Source organism: Athene noctua, chromosome 1, assembly GCF_965140245.1.
Source record: "Athene noctua chromosome 1, bAthNoc1.hap1.1, whole genome shotgun sequence".
Lineage (NCBI taxonomy): Eukaryota > Metazoa > Chordata > Aves > Strigiformes > Strigidae > Athene > Athene noctua.
Genome location: NC_134037.1, coordinates 78,853,600 through 78,871,221, shown reverse-complemented (window position 1 = coordinate 78,871,221; position 17,622 = coordinate 78,853,600).

The window sequence follows — 17,622 nt, the reverse complement described above, 5'->3', positions numbered from 1 at the left end:
TCATTTTAATGCTGAGAAGGCAGTGTCTCATGGTCAGAACTGGGAAATTGTCTTCAACTCCCTCCTCAATCAGAGGATGTTCAAAACTACATTTGCCATCACCAAGGAAGGTGTCCTAAATACCATGTGGAAGTAATAGGTACTGTGTGCCTGTCATGTTGAAGTTATTTTACTGCAAAAAGGAAATGTCAATAATATATGCCACTGTCATCACCACCACTGTGACTTAATCCATATTTTTCCTTTTACCAGGCCTTTAAAGGAAACACAGAGATCTGAATGGGTTTTGAGGAAGAAAACTACAGGTTGTGCTTCAGGAACAGGCTTCAAATGGTATATTCTTCTTTGCTGCTGGTGTGTAGTGCCATGAAAAGAGAAGATCCATTTTGTTTAGTCTGAAGTTTCTAGTCCCCCATACAGAGTATAAACAGGTTGTAAGAATCTGGCATTTAAAATGGAAATATTTTTGTGCCCCATTTCTAGCCACCAAAGTCTATTACAGGTTCTTAATCCTTACCATGGAATTAGAGATAACAACCTGAGTTGTCTGGAAAATCTCTGATATACAATTGCCTTGGTTTTGTACAGAACACACCACAGGTATAGTTATTTAACTTGCACATCAACACCTGGACAAATTGAATTTCTTGGAACAACTGGTAATTCAATTTCTTTGTAATAATCTGCATGTAAATAGGCATGCAAAATCTTAATTTCAGTTTCTTTACAATCACAGCTTTCAGTATAGGTACATTAATGAATTTCAGCAGAGCATGAGATAAGCTCCAGAAATGTGAAGTCCTTTAGACTACCACATTTGTGCTATCACTCAACAACTAATTCCATTTTTAATGATCTTGCCAAGATGTTCAAACAACGTTAATTATGTCAAATGCTTTGATTGGTATTTAGACTGTTTTGTCTCCCTGTCCAAAAGGATGCCATTTTAACTGCCCAAGTGTAAAACACAGTTGCAGAAGGGTTTGTATGTGTAATGAGACACACTAATCTTATGTGCTTATAGATTCAGATTCATGAGTCTGAGACTAGTATAATGACACACTCTTGCTTGGATTATGCAAGACTATTGCATTAAAAAGAAAGAAATATGGGGAGATTAGTGTCAAAACTTCTTTTCATTTAATGGATAATGTGTTGAAGAGAGGGGTCTTAGGTTCAAATTAAGGATAACTGCAATTAGTTGTATGTAATTTAGAAAGCAAAGTCTTTTAGAAATGATGGTCAGCTAATGAGTAATCCAATACGTCTGGCAGAGGGACTGTTGACTATAAAGTAATTAATTTGATGTTTCAGTGTCATTTATCTCTGCTTCCTCAATCAAAGTGAATACAGAACTCCAATGACATCCAATGTCAGGAAAAAAGAAGGTACAGGGATTTTTTTATAATATCCTCATGCTCTGATTGGCTTCTTGAAGCAATTTTTACTCTCAAGGTTTAGTTTCCATTCCTGCTGGCACTTAACCACAAGACCAGATCTCTTATAAAGCATATTTAAACAAACGTTGCCAAAATACAAAAGTACTTTTAAGCATAGAAATTGTGTATGCATCAATATATTGGGTTTGCATAGCGAGGTTTTGGTAGCAGGGTGGCTTCTGCAAGAAGCTGCTAGAAGCTTCCCCTATGTCTGATGAAGGCAATGCCAGCTGACTCCAAAACAGACTCACCGCTGGCCAAGGCCAGCCAAGTCCATCAGCGATAGTAATAGAGCCTCTGTGAGAACAAATTTAAGAAGCGGGAACTGCAATTGCAGACAGAGAGGAGTGAAAACTTGTGAGAGAAACAACTCCGGAGATGCCAAGGTCATTGAAGAAGGACGGAGGTGCCGGAGCAGAGATTCCTCTGTAGCCCATGGTGAAGCCCGTGGTGAAGCCCATGGTGGGGCAGGCTGTGCCCCTCCACCCATGGAGGTCCATGGTGGAGCAGAGATCCACCTGCAGCCCAGGAAGGACCCCAAACAGAGCAGATGAATGTGCCCGAAGGAGGCTGTGACCCCATGGAAAGCCCACGCTGGAGCAGGCCCCTGGCAGAACCTGTGGACCTGTGAAGAGAGGAGCCCACGCTGGAGCAGGTTTGCCGTCAGGACTTGTGACCCCACAGGAGACCCATGCTGAAGCAGTCTGTTCCTTAAGGACTGCACCCCATGGCAGGGAGCAGTTTGTGAAATACTGCAGCCTATGGGAAGGACTCACATTAGAGAAGTTCATGGAAGTCTGTCTCCTGTGGGAGGGACCCCACGCTGGAGCAGGGGAAGAGTGTGAAAGTCTTCCCCCTGAAGAGGAAGGAGTGGCAGAGACAATGTGTAACGAACTGACCACAACTGGCATCCCCTGCTCCCCGGTGCCTCTGCAAGGGAGGAGGTAGAAAAAATTGGGAGTGAAGTTGAGCCCAGGAAGAAGGAAGGGGTGGGAAGAAGGTGTTTTTAAGGTTTGTTTTTATCTCTCATTATCCTGCTCTGATTTGATTGGTAATAAATTGGACTAATCTCCCTAACTCAATTCTGTTTTGCCCATGATGGTAATTGGTGAATGATCTCTCCTTGTCCTTATCTCAGTCCACGAGCCTTTCATTATATTTTCTCTCCCCTGTCCAGTTGAGGAGGGTGAGCGATAGAGCAGCTCTGGTGGGTACCTGGCATCCAGTCAGGGTCAACCCACCACAAACAGAATTTATTCTGTTTAGGCAGTGCTCATTAACAATAGCCTGGATGAAATTTTCCCCAATGCAGCCACATTCAAGGTAAAATGAGAAAACCTATCCAGGTTAAAACTAGTTTTCCTCTCTTTATATTAGATCAGGTTTTAACCAGATTCATTCACTCATCCATGTTTCTATGTGGCAGGCCAAGCACTTGTGCCAACACATGGGAAAGGTTGGAAATGAGTCACGAAGGTGAGGGTGAGTGGCACTCCTTTCTGTGATGTTGCCATCCTTGTGTTTGTGCTCCTCGTCTGTACACAGCAGGACAGGATGAAGGTGGTCTATCCCAGCCTAGCCCATGGCTTGATGACAGGGAGAATCTTCTTTCTTACCCTGGACATACTGGATCTCAATTAAAAAAAAAGGTTGAATCTGAGCTTCCTACAGCATACCGGACTAGAGAGCAAGGAAGGATTAAGAAAAACTGCAGAGAGAGTATGTAGTGACACAGACCTCCTCAATGTGCAGCTATAACTTTCTTTACAGACAATGTTATAAGCTATCAATAGCAGCTGACTGGGATAAATACCTGAAATAGCCCCTAAATAGAAGGCTGGAAGCAATCAGTTGGTTTTGTTAAAAAATAATAGCTCTCTGACTTGCAAGGAGGAGGTGGGTTACTTGTTAAAGTATGGGACTTAAAAAAAAATCACAGAAAGTGAGACAGAATTACAAAGCCATAAAAATAGCTGCTTAAGCACTCATTTCCCTATTTCAGTGCAGCAACTCCACCGCAAAGAGTCCATAGGCAAGAAAAGCTAGGTAGTTATCAAAAGCTTTTCTATAACAGACCCTCTTAGCAACTTGATAAAGCATAATCAGAGAGGAAACAGAATAGCCCATCACAAATTAGCTGGTTTTCAACTCCTTTTTCTCCCCTATTTTGCTCACCCTCAGGGCATTTTAAAGACCAATGAACCAGATTTCTGAGAGGCATGAGAAAGTGCAGCATTGGCAAGCCAGACAAAAGTTGTGTTTTGGATCAACAGCAGCAACATAGAGATCTACTAAAAACATCCAACCACATACAGCTCCTCTCTAAACGAACTATTCTTCCATTTGGCATGTAGAACCAGGAAATAATATACTTTGCAGAGCCAAAAAGCATTCATTTTCCTATCATAGAGTCTCTCAAAGTTATCTTGACTGATTCCAATCAATCAAGAGATTATTTACAACAATTTGATAAGGGAAAGTCTTTGCAATAGTTTACAGCACCACCCAAATGATTGTTGCTTTTTACATATTTATAGCTGCCTATTTTTCTGTCTTTTATATTTGCTTTCCTGAAAGTATATTTAGGAAGCTTCTGTGTGACAATTATTTTACCAATAATCCTGACTTTTAAAAATAGTGACATTTCCTCTTATACCAGTCAAACACCATATTATTTACATTTTTCTTCTGTTTTGTTTTGTTGGTTTGTTGTTGGGTTTGGTTTTTGTTTTTTTTTTTAAAGAAATGTTTTGTGCTGGGGGCTATGTTAATTAGCATTCAACAAACCCAACTACTGGCAACATTGTTCCCAAGCTGAAATACAGATGATCTTCTGTAATACATGTGTAAACTGGTATTAGTGTCAGTTCCATATAAACAGTAAAGCTAGACAGACAAGAAATACTGCAAAGACAAATTAATTAATGTTTATGATCTGCTCCTACGTTATAGCAAAAGGAGAAACCTTTCTTTGTATACAGCCAGAAAGTTCTGCCCTGAGCTTCACATTCAGTTTGAAATGATGGGTTAAGGATCATTTACCATATGTACAAAAGTATCTGGTTCCTCTCTATTCAAGTCTCCTTTCAACGCTAGCCAAGGCCCAAGGATCATGGAAAGATTTAGTGTTCATTTATTTTAGAATGTGGAGTGCCATACGTTCTCAATGGTTCCTGAAGTGCATGAGCTACATCACTGCAAAGTTTTTCGCATCCTTCTGATGCATGTTTATAGGGCAGTGCCCCACACAGGCTGATTGGAAAGAAGACTCATTTAGGTGGGGTGTGTTCCTTCCTTTGATACTCTTCTGTTGGATTCTGGTAGGAGGTTGCATTCCTATTTCAATTTAGGCTGACTCAGCTTGGAAGCCCTCATCTTGTGATAGCCTTACAAAATCTGGACTGCTTTGCCCCAGCTCGGAAAAAGATGGGGTGCAATGAGTATTCTGGGAATATGAGATCTTGGAGAACACTACAGGGAACACTGTTGAGGATTTAGGAGTATAAATCATGGGCGGAGGGAGAAGGAAAAGGAGCAACACAACAGAGGAGAATGGGGGAGAAGGACACCCTAGAGTAGGATCAGGTCTGCCCCACAACCTCACACTGAGGTCCCATGTGCCCTCCTGCTCCATCACCACCGCTCGGGTGGTGTGATGAGGGCAGCTGTGCTCAACCCTGAAGCTGGGGCAAGCTCTGCAGCTGGGCACTCTTGAGAGTAGGACTCCAGAAGAGCACCAGAAGAGGTGCTTCTCCTTCTCGGTGAACTCAGGTGCAAGGTCCATCTGAGGTCCCAGACCAGGGGGAGGTCCTGATATTAGGCAGCCAATGTGGGCATTGGCACCAGCGGCTAGGAGGCATGAGCTTTGTTGGCCCCCACAAAAATTAGCTTTTCTCAATTCATCAGGTTAGTAGATACCAGATGTTTCATTAACAGATAGATAAAATGATGGGGAAAGTCACAGGAAAAACTATCTAAAGTTAAAAGTGTTTTGTCTTGTTTTCTTTTTAACTGGAGACCTGCTGAAATCCAGAGACCACATTAAATTTCCTGTTAGAAAAGGTAATTGGAAATAAAAAGACGATCAAGGGATGAACAAATGAAGCCTTTTCTTACTGCTGTATGAATAAAAAATGTTATTAATAAGCCCTTTCATTTCAGGCTTCTATTCCGCAGTCACACATTTTCAATGTATAACCACATAGATGAAGGGGTTTTTTACCTCTTAAGTCCTTCACTGCACTACAGATGTTTTTGAAAATAGAGAAAGGAACCACAGAAAGCATAGACACACAGCAATAGAGGACAGTGGGGATATAGATTTAATCAAAAAACCTTTAAACATGCCTCTTCTCTTTCTCAATTTTCAGTATCTATATTCCATAATGAATTCTTCACTAAGAATCTCTGGTATCATTTTACTGTTTTTTTTTAATTTCAAACTAAAAATCACATGGATTGCCTTTCCGGAGTGTCCACGGAACTTTCAGACTCTTTCAGCATGTCCTGGTTTTGATTAGGATAGAGTGAATTTTCTTGAGCTGGGAGAGAGCATAGCCAGATCTCCTGACCCGGATTTAATCCAGGATAGTTAACTTTCTTTGAGCTGGGAGGAGGCACAGCTGGCGAGCCGGGCCCGGATTGGCCACTGGAGTATTCCGTATCATGTGACGTTATGTTTGGTATATAAAGGAGGTGGGTTCTTTCTTGCTTTTGGTCGGGGGTGGGCTGCGTGTTGGTGAGTGAGTGGTGAGCAAGCACATTGTGCGTTACCCGTTTGGACTTCCTGTTGTTACTGATGCTTTGTTACTATCACTAAACTGTATTTCCATTTCCACCTATGAGGTTTGGTTTGATTTTTTTTTTTTTTTCTTTTTTTTCTTTTTGCCCCTTCCCTATTTTCCCAGGCAGGAGAAAGGGTGAGAGACTGGCTGTGTGGTGTTTGGCTGCTGGCTGATTTCAAACCACAACAAGCTTTTACAGGACATCTGCAGGATGCAACCAGGATACCAGTCTCTTTTTGCAAAACAAGAGTCTTGCAGAGGTATTCCATCAATGCTTATCTTTCTGTCTCTTTGTTGATGGAGAAATATTCAATGGAGGGTAAATACTCACCTGCAAACTGTTATCTAGAGGAGAAGGATATGATCTAAGAAGCTTTGAACATCAAACTGTGGGTGGAAAGCCAAATGGTTCACCTGTGGTGCTGGGGTCAATAGAACATTGGAAATTAGAGGACCCCTTGCCAGTTGGTGTTGCCCTTTGAGATTTCCCAGTGAGACCCTTGGTGTGATAACCAAGAATGGGACAACCCAATAAGCACGGAAGGAAAAGACATTTAAAAAGTAGAGATGAAAGGGAGCAGAGAATCTAATATTGCATATACTGTTTATCTGTGATCAGAAGTAGTACACCAAGTCCTGACTAGATATTTGTGGGTGATTATAAGGAAAATCTAAATTGCATATTTAACTATGATGACTGTAATGTGAGGCTCAGAAAGCTAATGAACATATAAGGAAAGAGACAGATGCAAGGACAGCAGCACCCATGTGCTTCTGATTCACATCCATCTGGAAAGATCTGGAAAAACTAGAAACAGCATCAGGCTAGTAAAATAAGGGTGAGAAGAGAGAAATCAATGTCTTATGCTGAATGCAGTCTCATCCTACAAAATCTTTCCCTCTTTGCATTCCTGTGGGAAAAAACGTTATTTTTAAATGTTCGTTTTTGGTTTTAAATCTAATGCTGAGGTTTTGCAAGAATATGTCTTTGAGAACATACTGGAAGTATTTATTTTGGATGGTCACAGTACAATGAGAAGATAGTGTGTGTGTGTGTGTGTGTGTGTGTGTGTGTGTAGGGGCGGGAGGGGGGAAATACGATATGTGTAGTAGTCGTCTTTCAAAGAAATATTGAACTAAACTTGTTTTCCCTCTCTGGTACCCTCAGTGCTGTTAAAAGGGGGTGTTTATGCATGTCATTGGCCGATGCTAGAATTAAGTTAGGTTTGAGGGGGCGGCAGGGTTTTCTCAGACCCCTGCTGGTCGTAGCAAAGAAAAGCAAGTACTGCAAATCCAATTGACTAAACTACAGAGGGTTTAGCCCTATTGTTAATTGTATTCACCTACAAAAGGATTCAAGGATTAATTAGAAATAAGGACCAGGAGATGAACTGAAGATTCTCAAGGGACAGTAGTATCTATTATTCTTGAACTGTAGAATTATTTTGATTTTTACTATTTTAGAGTGGTGTGCTCACCTGAATGTAACACTAATTGCCTTTTTTTATTCTTAGCTTCGTGTTTTTGTACAGATTGCTAATCGTATTCCAGACCTGACCACCTAGCAAAGACCTGCAGAAACAAAATTGGAAGAACTCTTAGTTTCCTAATTTGAGAGGAGGTTATAGCACAATATTAAGATCAAACTGCCTTTTGCCTGGAATCAAGAACAAAACCACTCTTCTTTGACTAAAGTCAGGTAGGATTCTTCTCCTCAGCTTGTACCCAAATTTTCCCTTAGGTTAAGCTTTAGTCAAAAGAGAAATGATGACTGTTTAAGAGGTGGGATAAATGAACTCAAGTCCTTTCTGAATGGAAAAGCAGAACTCAGGGCTCTCATTCTGATGCACGACAGTAATATCATACAATGTTAGGCTTGTCTTCAGCACCGGTAACAGAGATCTATCCTAGTCCAGAGCACTACCTGGCACCTGTGAAAGGCTACAGTCTGCACCAGCAGACCTGGAAGGTGCCAGGGATTGACTTGCTATGGAAGGATAAGCTTTCCATCCCTGTCACTTCCCACGGGCTTTTGAAAGCTTTCCTTCCAGTCTGTGGGTGCCTTTTTGTACCACTGTACCTCTAAGTAGAATCCTTAGAAACTGATAGTGCTCCCTTTTAAAAAAGATGTGTTAAACATCAAAGTAAAAAACTCCGAAATACATATTGATAAGCTAAAAAAAAAAAGACAAGGCAGAAAAGTACCTTGCAGGCAGTGTTTAAAAAAAGCAGTAGAAGAAACCTTTAGATCTGTTTCTTTCATCCAAGGTCCCATTGAAATGACTGAGAAACCTTTCTCATTCATGTCAATGCAAATATGTGACTGCCGTGTTTGAATATCAAACAGCTGGGTGGTTTTTTTTTCATGCCAACAAGAATCTGATGTACTTCACTATTTCTGAGAAGTACTGTTGGTACTATACATCTACAGAACAACAGGAAAATTAAATTTTGACACTAAGCCTAAGGGCCAGATTCCTCCCTCTACTTTATATGGCTATTTCCACCAGTTACTTAGGATAGCAAGGCACTATCACGAACTCTCTGGCCTGATTACATGAATGTATAGTCCAACCATCAATTGCAAAGAGCATTTTTTTAGTCTGAACAACTTTGTTTTTTCTAGACATATCAGGAGCTAAACCAAGTAATGTTCAAAAGCTATGAGGTTCTGTGTTCTCCCTGTATCTAAGCCTAAATGCACATTGTGATTTCCAGATATTTGGGTCCCTGATCTGACACTCACTTGGTGTCAACATGTGCAGTTGACTACAGGGGACATCCTTGTAGCTCAGCAGAGATGAATCTGACATCTGAACTAGACGAGAGCTGTTGAATAGATCTGAGGGATTAGACCAGCTTGCAATGGTCTCTGTAACTCATGCCTTTCCAGCAGTGGCTGTGAGCCTGCCCACTGCTTGATACAAAATCCATTTGTCATATGACCTGGGCTGAAAGAAATCAAACAGAGTAAAAATCTTTTGTCTGTCGCTTCAAGCAAAAGGACGACTTATTTCTCCTCTCCTATGCTGAACACAGCATGTACTGTTTGTAGGTGGTGACTGATAAGAACCCTGTGGTGGGGCTCCTTGCCTGAGGTGAGGTTCCTATCCTAACACCAGGTAAGCAACAATATTAGCGGAGCAGGTTTGAGTTTGGAGTGCTTGAAGCTATCTTAGCAAAATTTATGAAAGCTGAGTTCTTGGGGAGGGAGGAAGGGAGGGAGTGGATCTCAGCCCATTCTTTTAGGGGGGTTGAGCAAAGCTCTTCCCTTCCCAAGTGCTATGAGTGATCCATGTCTCTTTCGGGTCATTGACTTTGCCTGTTTGGAAAACACTGGGTGTTGCTAAGTTAGGCTATGTGCTAGTCAGGTGACTATATGGATGATCAGCTTGCAAGAGGCATGATTCAAAATTTTTAGTGAAAGTATATAGACATGTAGCATTTCTGGTTTTTTTCCTACTTTGGCCCTTTACTTTTGCAGAATGATTTGGGGGCAGATGAAATGCCACAGTGCACATGACTAAAATGTGTGAAAACTTAATTAACAGAATAATTACATAGTAGAAACGAGATCTTGTCTCAGTGAAAATTTGGCAGGAAGCTTGGGCCCTATCAAGTATGAGTCCAAATATTTAGTCAGTGGAAAAGCCATTAGTCACAAAGAGACTGTATCTGCTAGAAAGAGTTAATCAGGTTCCTAACTTCAAAAAACACAATATGCCTTAAAATACCCTTCTCCATGCTTCTCAGGCATGCTGTAAATGAATATGTGAATTTCTCCCTGTTACCTAGGTAAATCTGCATAGCTGAATTAACTTCAGTTGATTTATGCCAGTTACACCAACAGATCTGGACAGAACCTAATAGCATCTGTGTATCTAATAGCCCAGCACGGTGTATTAAATTGGGCATTATTCTGCATCAACCATCCCTTTGCAGCCAGGATGAACAGCAGAAGGATTTGTGGTTTAGTAAATGAATTCCTTTTCTACAGAGTTGAATCTACACTGCTTCCCATGAGTTTCTACACTGGCAGGCCATGTGTTTCTTCTATGTAGCATACATTGTCTGTGAAAAATATCAAGATAATCAGACAGTCAGTGTAATTTTCTTGATATCTGGTTAGAGCCACATTGCTTAATCATTTTACTCTTATCAATAAAAATTTGCATCATGCTAGAAATTGATCACCTTGCTATTTTCTTCCTAGCTTCTTATTATTTTAATTTTGTGTGTTGGACAAATTTAATTTTAAGGAATTAATTTAAAAATAAATTAGTCTAGATATTAGTTGCAGTTCGTATTTTTAGAAAACAAACTGTGCGGTATAAATCTGGCTTTTTTTAATATTCCCCTTTCATTTTATTTTTCACGTAGGGCAATATTTAGGCCACTGAGTTGAAGCAAATCCTGCAGTGTGATTATCTTCTCATTGAAATGCTCTCTATTGTGCCTATTTGTTTGATGTGTTTTTCTTGTACGTTGTATTTCTGATGGCTTTGGGGTAAAATAATCATTATATGTCACCCATACTATCTCTTTTAATCTCCAGAAGATTAAGCATGTTTATTTAAAAACCCCTTTGATAGTGTCTTCACTAACTCAGCTATTTTATAAAATTGGAAATAATGAATCAGGGAGATGTAATTTTGATAATGCCATTTACACAACTCCTATGAGGCTAGCTAGCAAAATAACTGGAGATATGTAAGTATCTGGCATACATACAGTGAGAATGGGAAAAATATTGTAATTTCATGTAGGTTATGAGGCGCTGGAAAAATACAGTCAGTAGAAGAGCAGTTCAGTTAATGAATCACATTCTTCAGGAGTGGTGGACTCAGGAGATGGGTAATGGGATCAGGAATGGTTCCTTTAATCTCTGAGTCACCAGTTCAAATCCAATATGGAAAGGTAGCAATCAAAAGTCACTGCTGTTTGAGGGCTCCATGATGACCTTCTTGAAATGGAGCTGGTGAACATATAGACACTGAAAAAAAACCCCAAACACCCAAAATCTAGAATATCTGCGAAACTCACATGCTTCAAAGCCACGGTGTGTGTGCCACAGTGCTGAGCAAAAATTCACATACATGCTGGAGCTCAGTGTAGGATGTTTGAATGTGCTGTCATGCAACTGCTACATGCCTACCATTGAAGAGACACATATCTGAGCCTGTGACAGAGAAGTATGCATGGACAGTCACCAGTGGTGCTCCCTGAACCAAAGATTATACACTATTGGGAGTTCCACATTATTCACTGCAGTTACAGCTTTTGTATGGTGCTCAGTTGGGTCTAGGCATGTCCCTGGGACACCACTCCTCATTGGTCTGGAGGAGGTTGGTACAGCCCTGGGAATCAGGTGCTCTCTAATGCCCCAGCCATCCCTCTTCAAGCTGCTAAAGATAGGGCATGCTTTATCCTGCAGTCCTCCTGAACGTCGGGTGTCACCCTCATGGATGTGAGGGTTAATGTTGCCCATCTCCAGTTTGAAGTTTCAGACCACAAGAGGCAACTGGGAGATCCAAGTGCCCCTGTGGTTTGAGGTGTTGAAGTTATCTCAAAGGAGGGGTGCAGATCAGACCATGTGAGTGGAAAGGCACGTACAGGGCATCACCTGTCAGTCAGCGCTACAGCAAGCTACCAGAAGATGTGCTACAGAAGGACAGTTTAAATAAAATCTGTAAGGCTGAAGTATACTTAGATTGTACAGGTGAACTGCTTATACCTGGTACTTAGGAATTTAAATTTATACTTCCCCCCTCTTTCCCCTGTCACTGCAACATCAGAGGGGGAGACTCCTGAATGCCAGCCATGGGCCACACTCTCTGCTTTCCCAAAAAAACAGTTTTTGGAAGGAGCTATGCCAGCTGGCTCAGGACAATGTTTTTTAGATGATCTATAAATTTGTTTTTCTGAAACTTTATACAGTTTAATTTGTAAATCTAAATTCTCTGGAATTTGTTTAAGACTATGGAAGGACCCTTTGTTTTTGGGAAGGACAGTGTTCCGTAGCAGCCAAATCAAAGTCTGAAGAGACAAATCTATTTCAGCCTCTGAAACTGATTTGGCATATAGTGAGAACAGCTGAGACAGTGGGGGAAATTTCACACAGATCCCATCCTGCTAGCTGTTAAAGCAATTCCATTTGCACTCTGCACGTTGTTTCCTAGAAAATAAACTCACCAAGCTACCCAGATTAGCTGGTCTCAGAAACTGAGGTTATCTTTAAGACAATAGATATTCTTATGTCCAAGGCAAAGAAAAAAAAAATGAAGGAAGAAAATATGACACTCGGAAGAACAAAAAGCCAGGAATTAGATATACTGTTATTTAAATACCCCAGTCCTTGCCTTGGTCCAAAAGTGCATAAGCTATCCTCATAGCAGGGGAAAAAAATTGGCTCATATTCAGATATGTGAAAACATGAAATTTCTAATAAACAAGACATATCTCGCTGGGCTCTGGAAAGGCTTTCCACAAATGACCTGCGTAATTAAAATCTTCATTGCCTTCTTGGCCCAAGAGAAGTTAATGGCAAAACAGCTGCTAGCATCCAATAACTGTATTTAAGTGTTGTTTTTATGGAAAGACTTAGGTGCCTTTTGGGCACAGAAAATTAAGATATAAATACGTGTTAGACATTATCAACATGCATGCTTGTAAAAAAAACCTTCAGAGACTGAGAGCAAGAGTCACATATTTCAGGTGTCACTGATAAGCATGTGTGTTAAAAGAGCAGCCTATCACAGGAAATATGCTATAGGGGATGTTTCTGTATTTGTGTGGCAAATGAGGCCTTCACTTAATGACCAAGTTCTTGGACATTTCAGTTTTGTTGCTTAAAACATCAAGACATAGAAATTTTCAATTATTTTTACTTCAGGGAATTAATATGGACCTTTTAAATTTTTTTCCAGTGTTATTTTGTTTTGGAAAATAAGGATTTTTATTTTCTTCTTTCTTCTAGAAATGTTACCTTTTTTCCTCCTCTCACAAAAGATTCCCTGTAAGTCAAAGCTTACTTTTCACTAAGTCCTCTTTCACAAATATTCCTTGCTTTCGGAAAACTTAACAAGCATCAGTTGCAGATCTTCATGCTCCCTTTTTCCATTTGGAAACTTGTCCCTGAGGTGAGTTTTAAAAAATTATGAGTGGAGAAAGAAAGGAAACTGGAGGAAAGAGAACATTGCATGCCTTTAATTTTTGCAATATATTTAGGGATAGAAAGCAAAAAAAGTATAATGAGAAGGGGAAAAGTAGTTCTGTAAGCTGTAGATTTAGTGTGGCTGTTTTTCTATAGATTTGAATTTGTGGTTGTTTAGAGCTCTGATGGAAAATCTTCAAGTGCTGTAAAGTTTTATTATGTCTGTTTCTTGTGTGAAATCTTTGATGTGTAATGGGTGAACTCACATTGCTGCTCTTCTTCCCAGAGCAGCTGAGAGGGTCTCACTCTGTCCAGCCACCTGAAGGCTGTTTCTGAACATAGTCAAGAAATCTGTGGAGCCTTTACTATTTCTGAGGACTCTGTATCTTCGCCAGATTTGGCAGAATGCAGGCAAGACATTCAAATTTAAGGAAGGAAAACACAAACTGATATGCAGGCAACATGATTCAATAAATCACGGGTTTTCATGAGTAAGATGTTTTCATGAGTAAGAATGAAATTAAAATTTCCATTTGAAATGGCATTCAGTGTTTCCATTTTGCCTCAGATTTCTTGTAAAATTTAGCCAAAATATAGCTGAATGCCATGTATAGTGAGCTCCTTTTTTTTTTTTTTTTTTTTTTTTTTGGTAGGAACACTTTCTTCTCTCATAAAGTTCAGACAGTTCTTTCAGAAAGCAGAGACAAAGAAATACCCCTATGCAGACCTCTGTTTGGCCTCTCCTGAGTTGACGTGGCATGGCATTGGCTAGGAAGGAGCCCCAGCTCAGTGTTCTTGTTGGCACCAATGAGAAGTTCTTTGTGTCTTTTGCCACAGAGGTCAGAATGGCTCCCCGGAGCCAGTGATGGTCTATAAGTGTAGCTGGGATGAACTGTTTACTATCAGGTAGCAACTAACATTGACTGAGATATAAGAATTATCGTTTGCTCTTGCCTGTAACTGAGGAAAACTTAGTTCCTTGTTAATTCAGCTGTACCTTGTAAGCTAACTTTTTCAGCATGGCTCTTCTCTATGGTGTAGACAATGTAAATGAATTCTGAAATGAACCCCTGCTCCCAACTCTCTACAAGTAAATGTTCTTCTTGCTCCTTCCCAGCATTGAAAGTTGCTCTGCCATGACTGCAGAAAGTAGTGGGCTTCACATGACTATCATTCTACAGAGAAAACCAAAGTAAAAAGCTACTTGACTTATTGGTGCTACCACCCCTTATAAAATAGTAAATTGTTGCAGAGACAAGGTGATAAGGAAGTGCATCTAAGACATAGGAAGCAGTCAAATTTAAAGGTCTTCTTTCTTGCCAAAGATACAAGAAGGCCTGGCATCTGCTTCAACATTCCTATGGACTCAGATGTCAAGCAATGTATCTTTGATAGTGTCTTAGTAGCTAGAGGCAATACATCTGTCTGCTGCCTTTTGCTAATTTTCATGTTAGCTCAAACTCTGAAGTAAAGCAGCCTGTCTTGCCTGACATACTTGGTACAAAATCTTCCCCTGCTGAGTTTCCTGCCAAGAGCAAACAGGAGACCAACCCGCATCAGAAGGAAGTTGAAAGTGAGCTGGTGAGGAGAAGAGTGATGCCTCTGCTGGGTTGGCATGGGCTGCTTTGGGGTGGTTTTCTGAGGCAGCAGAGATGTTAGTAGGTGGGCAACTATGTGTTTTTTGCTCTGGTAGATAAAGGGTCTCCTTCTTCCTGGCACTTCAGCTGTCCTCAGTTTGATAAAGGCTGCCAATTTTTTGTTTCCCAAGTATATCAAGGAATAACATCATGAGCTAGGAGAGCAAATAAGCCAGTTTGGAGTTTCACTAAAACACCTTTTCCCTCAATATCAAAGATGAGCAAAACCACCTAAACATATTGAGGATTTTATATCAATACATCTATATAGGTATGGATAACTAAAGAAATACATATGTATGTACATATCTAGGAAAATTACTTCAGGGTAAGTCTTTTCCACTTAGACCATGAGTTTCTGGCATATGAAAGGAACAAACAAGCATTATGTGGGGCCAGAAAACACAAGTAACCCTTTTAACACAAGCACTTCCTTTCAAAGAGAAGGCTGCCATGGGTGACCCCCTCCGTATGGTGAGGGGCAGTGGTCCCAGCCCACTGAGATGGGCACATGTGTGTTTCTGCCTCCCAGTGTTTGGAAAGGAGATATGGGCCATGACATTCAGCACGGCCAGAAACCAGCCAAATCAAGCCTAAGGGTAACATAGAAAAGAGAGAATCTCCAGATCCAGAGAGTAAGTAGTCTTTGCTGTTCTAGGTATGTATGGCTAACCTGTGAGTGTTAACAAAGACAGTGATATAAAAACCCCAGTGTCCAAGTGCATTCTGATATGCCAAATAAATGCATTGTAGTATTGCCTGTAGCTGTTGGTAGCAGTAGATGAAAACCAACTCTCCATTAGAAGCGTGGTTTAACAAAAATCAGAGTATTTTGCAGTTCAATTTTGGACATTTTATAAGGAAAATGCAAAATATAATGCTGGAGCATTTCATTTTGATGGGTTATTTAAAGTATTGTAAATGATTGCTACATATTATCTGTGTATGATATTAGGCATATTAAAGTTGTAGTATCACAACACTGAACATCATATAAAACAAAAGTGAAATGATTCAGAGCAAAATATTTTAAAATGACCCTTTACTGATACTTTTTTAAAGAATTGGCAATTGCAGAAAATGGTTATTTTAGGAATAGCTTTTGTTCTAACTGGGAACTAGAATTATTGAAATGCAGAATAGCCTGCAAACAAAAATTTCAGTTCCCATCTGTTTCTGTCCACTGGTTTATTGACTTATTTTGGACACTACTGAAGCAATCCATGGCAAAGACAGTAGATAGCTCTAGGAATTTGTGCAGGCTATAGAGTCAGTCATGGGTTGCTGGTTCAAATCCAGAGGGCCTTCATGGGAACAAGGAAAAGTTGATAGTATGACTTCAGCCATGTGTTATGAGTTTACCTCCCTGGGTGTAGGTGACAACAACAGAAATAGCGTTGATTAGTCCACTTTGGCATCTCAGCCAAGGTCTGACACGGCAAAACAGGGAAGCCTACTGTGCTGCAGGCTGAGTTGGGCTTTGCTCCATGGATAAAAATATAGCTTCCATATTATAGGTCCAATCCAGTTCTTATTAGCAGTGTTGCTGTGATGGCAAAGGGAAGGCCGAGAGAGCTGCTTAATAACTAGCAAAAATAACAAGAAAGCATCAGACTCAGTAATTGGTTAGAGGTAGTACCCTGGGAAGACAGGGACAAAAGGCAGTGAACTGTAACCAGTCACACAATCCAAGGTAACAAGCAGTCAGCACTGGATTAGCAACCAAGGCAACATTAATAATTTAACTGTAGCATTCACAATAATTTACCCACGCTATCCAGAACACAAAGCTAATGGTGATATAGTGAATGGAGCCAGAATAAAGTAATATTCCAAAAGTTTGTAAGTGCCAGCACATAAAAGAATCTCCATGGAAGAGATTATGTTCAAATTTTTTTTTCTTGCTTTCTTATTTTCTGAAGAACATAAAATGCAAGCATTTAGTTTTTGGTCATTGTTATTTGCTAAACATGAAGGGAAGGCCGGCTGTTTCAGAAGTTCCTATTGACAGCCAACTTACAGAGTGTGACAGGCTGACACATTTTGCTGTCTTTGAAAACTGAATAACAAATAGTTTTACTATTTACGAGTCAGAAGTGAAGGAATGAATCTGAGCTACAGAGCACCCTCCCAAAATATACGAACCCCTCTTTGCATGCACCACTTGCAAACTCTGCCTTCATCTAGGTTAGCATTAGGTTATAACTCATCCTTATTCATGGAGGTTGTGAAAAAAGTATAAAATGAGAACATAGGAATGCCGTAGCTTGGAACAGGCTCTCAAAATTTATTTTATCGCTTGCCTACACACAGAGTCGTACCACTGTGTGGTACGCCTGTGTGAGTAACCACTGCTGCGATTAAAATGGTAGAACCTCTCTCTAAGGATTACACCCACTACTTTATCGCTGGAGATGCTAGCCTGAATAAAATCCATGATTGTCCTGTGTTACATTCTCTCACTCTGGGAAGTCAAATTCTTTTCTAGAAGTGACAATGTAAAATGGCTTCTGCTTTTACAACAGGGGTGCTTTGTGTACGTATTCACGGGCAGAGATTTTACTTTCATGACAAAAAAATGGATTTTTACAACACTTTACTCACACTAG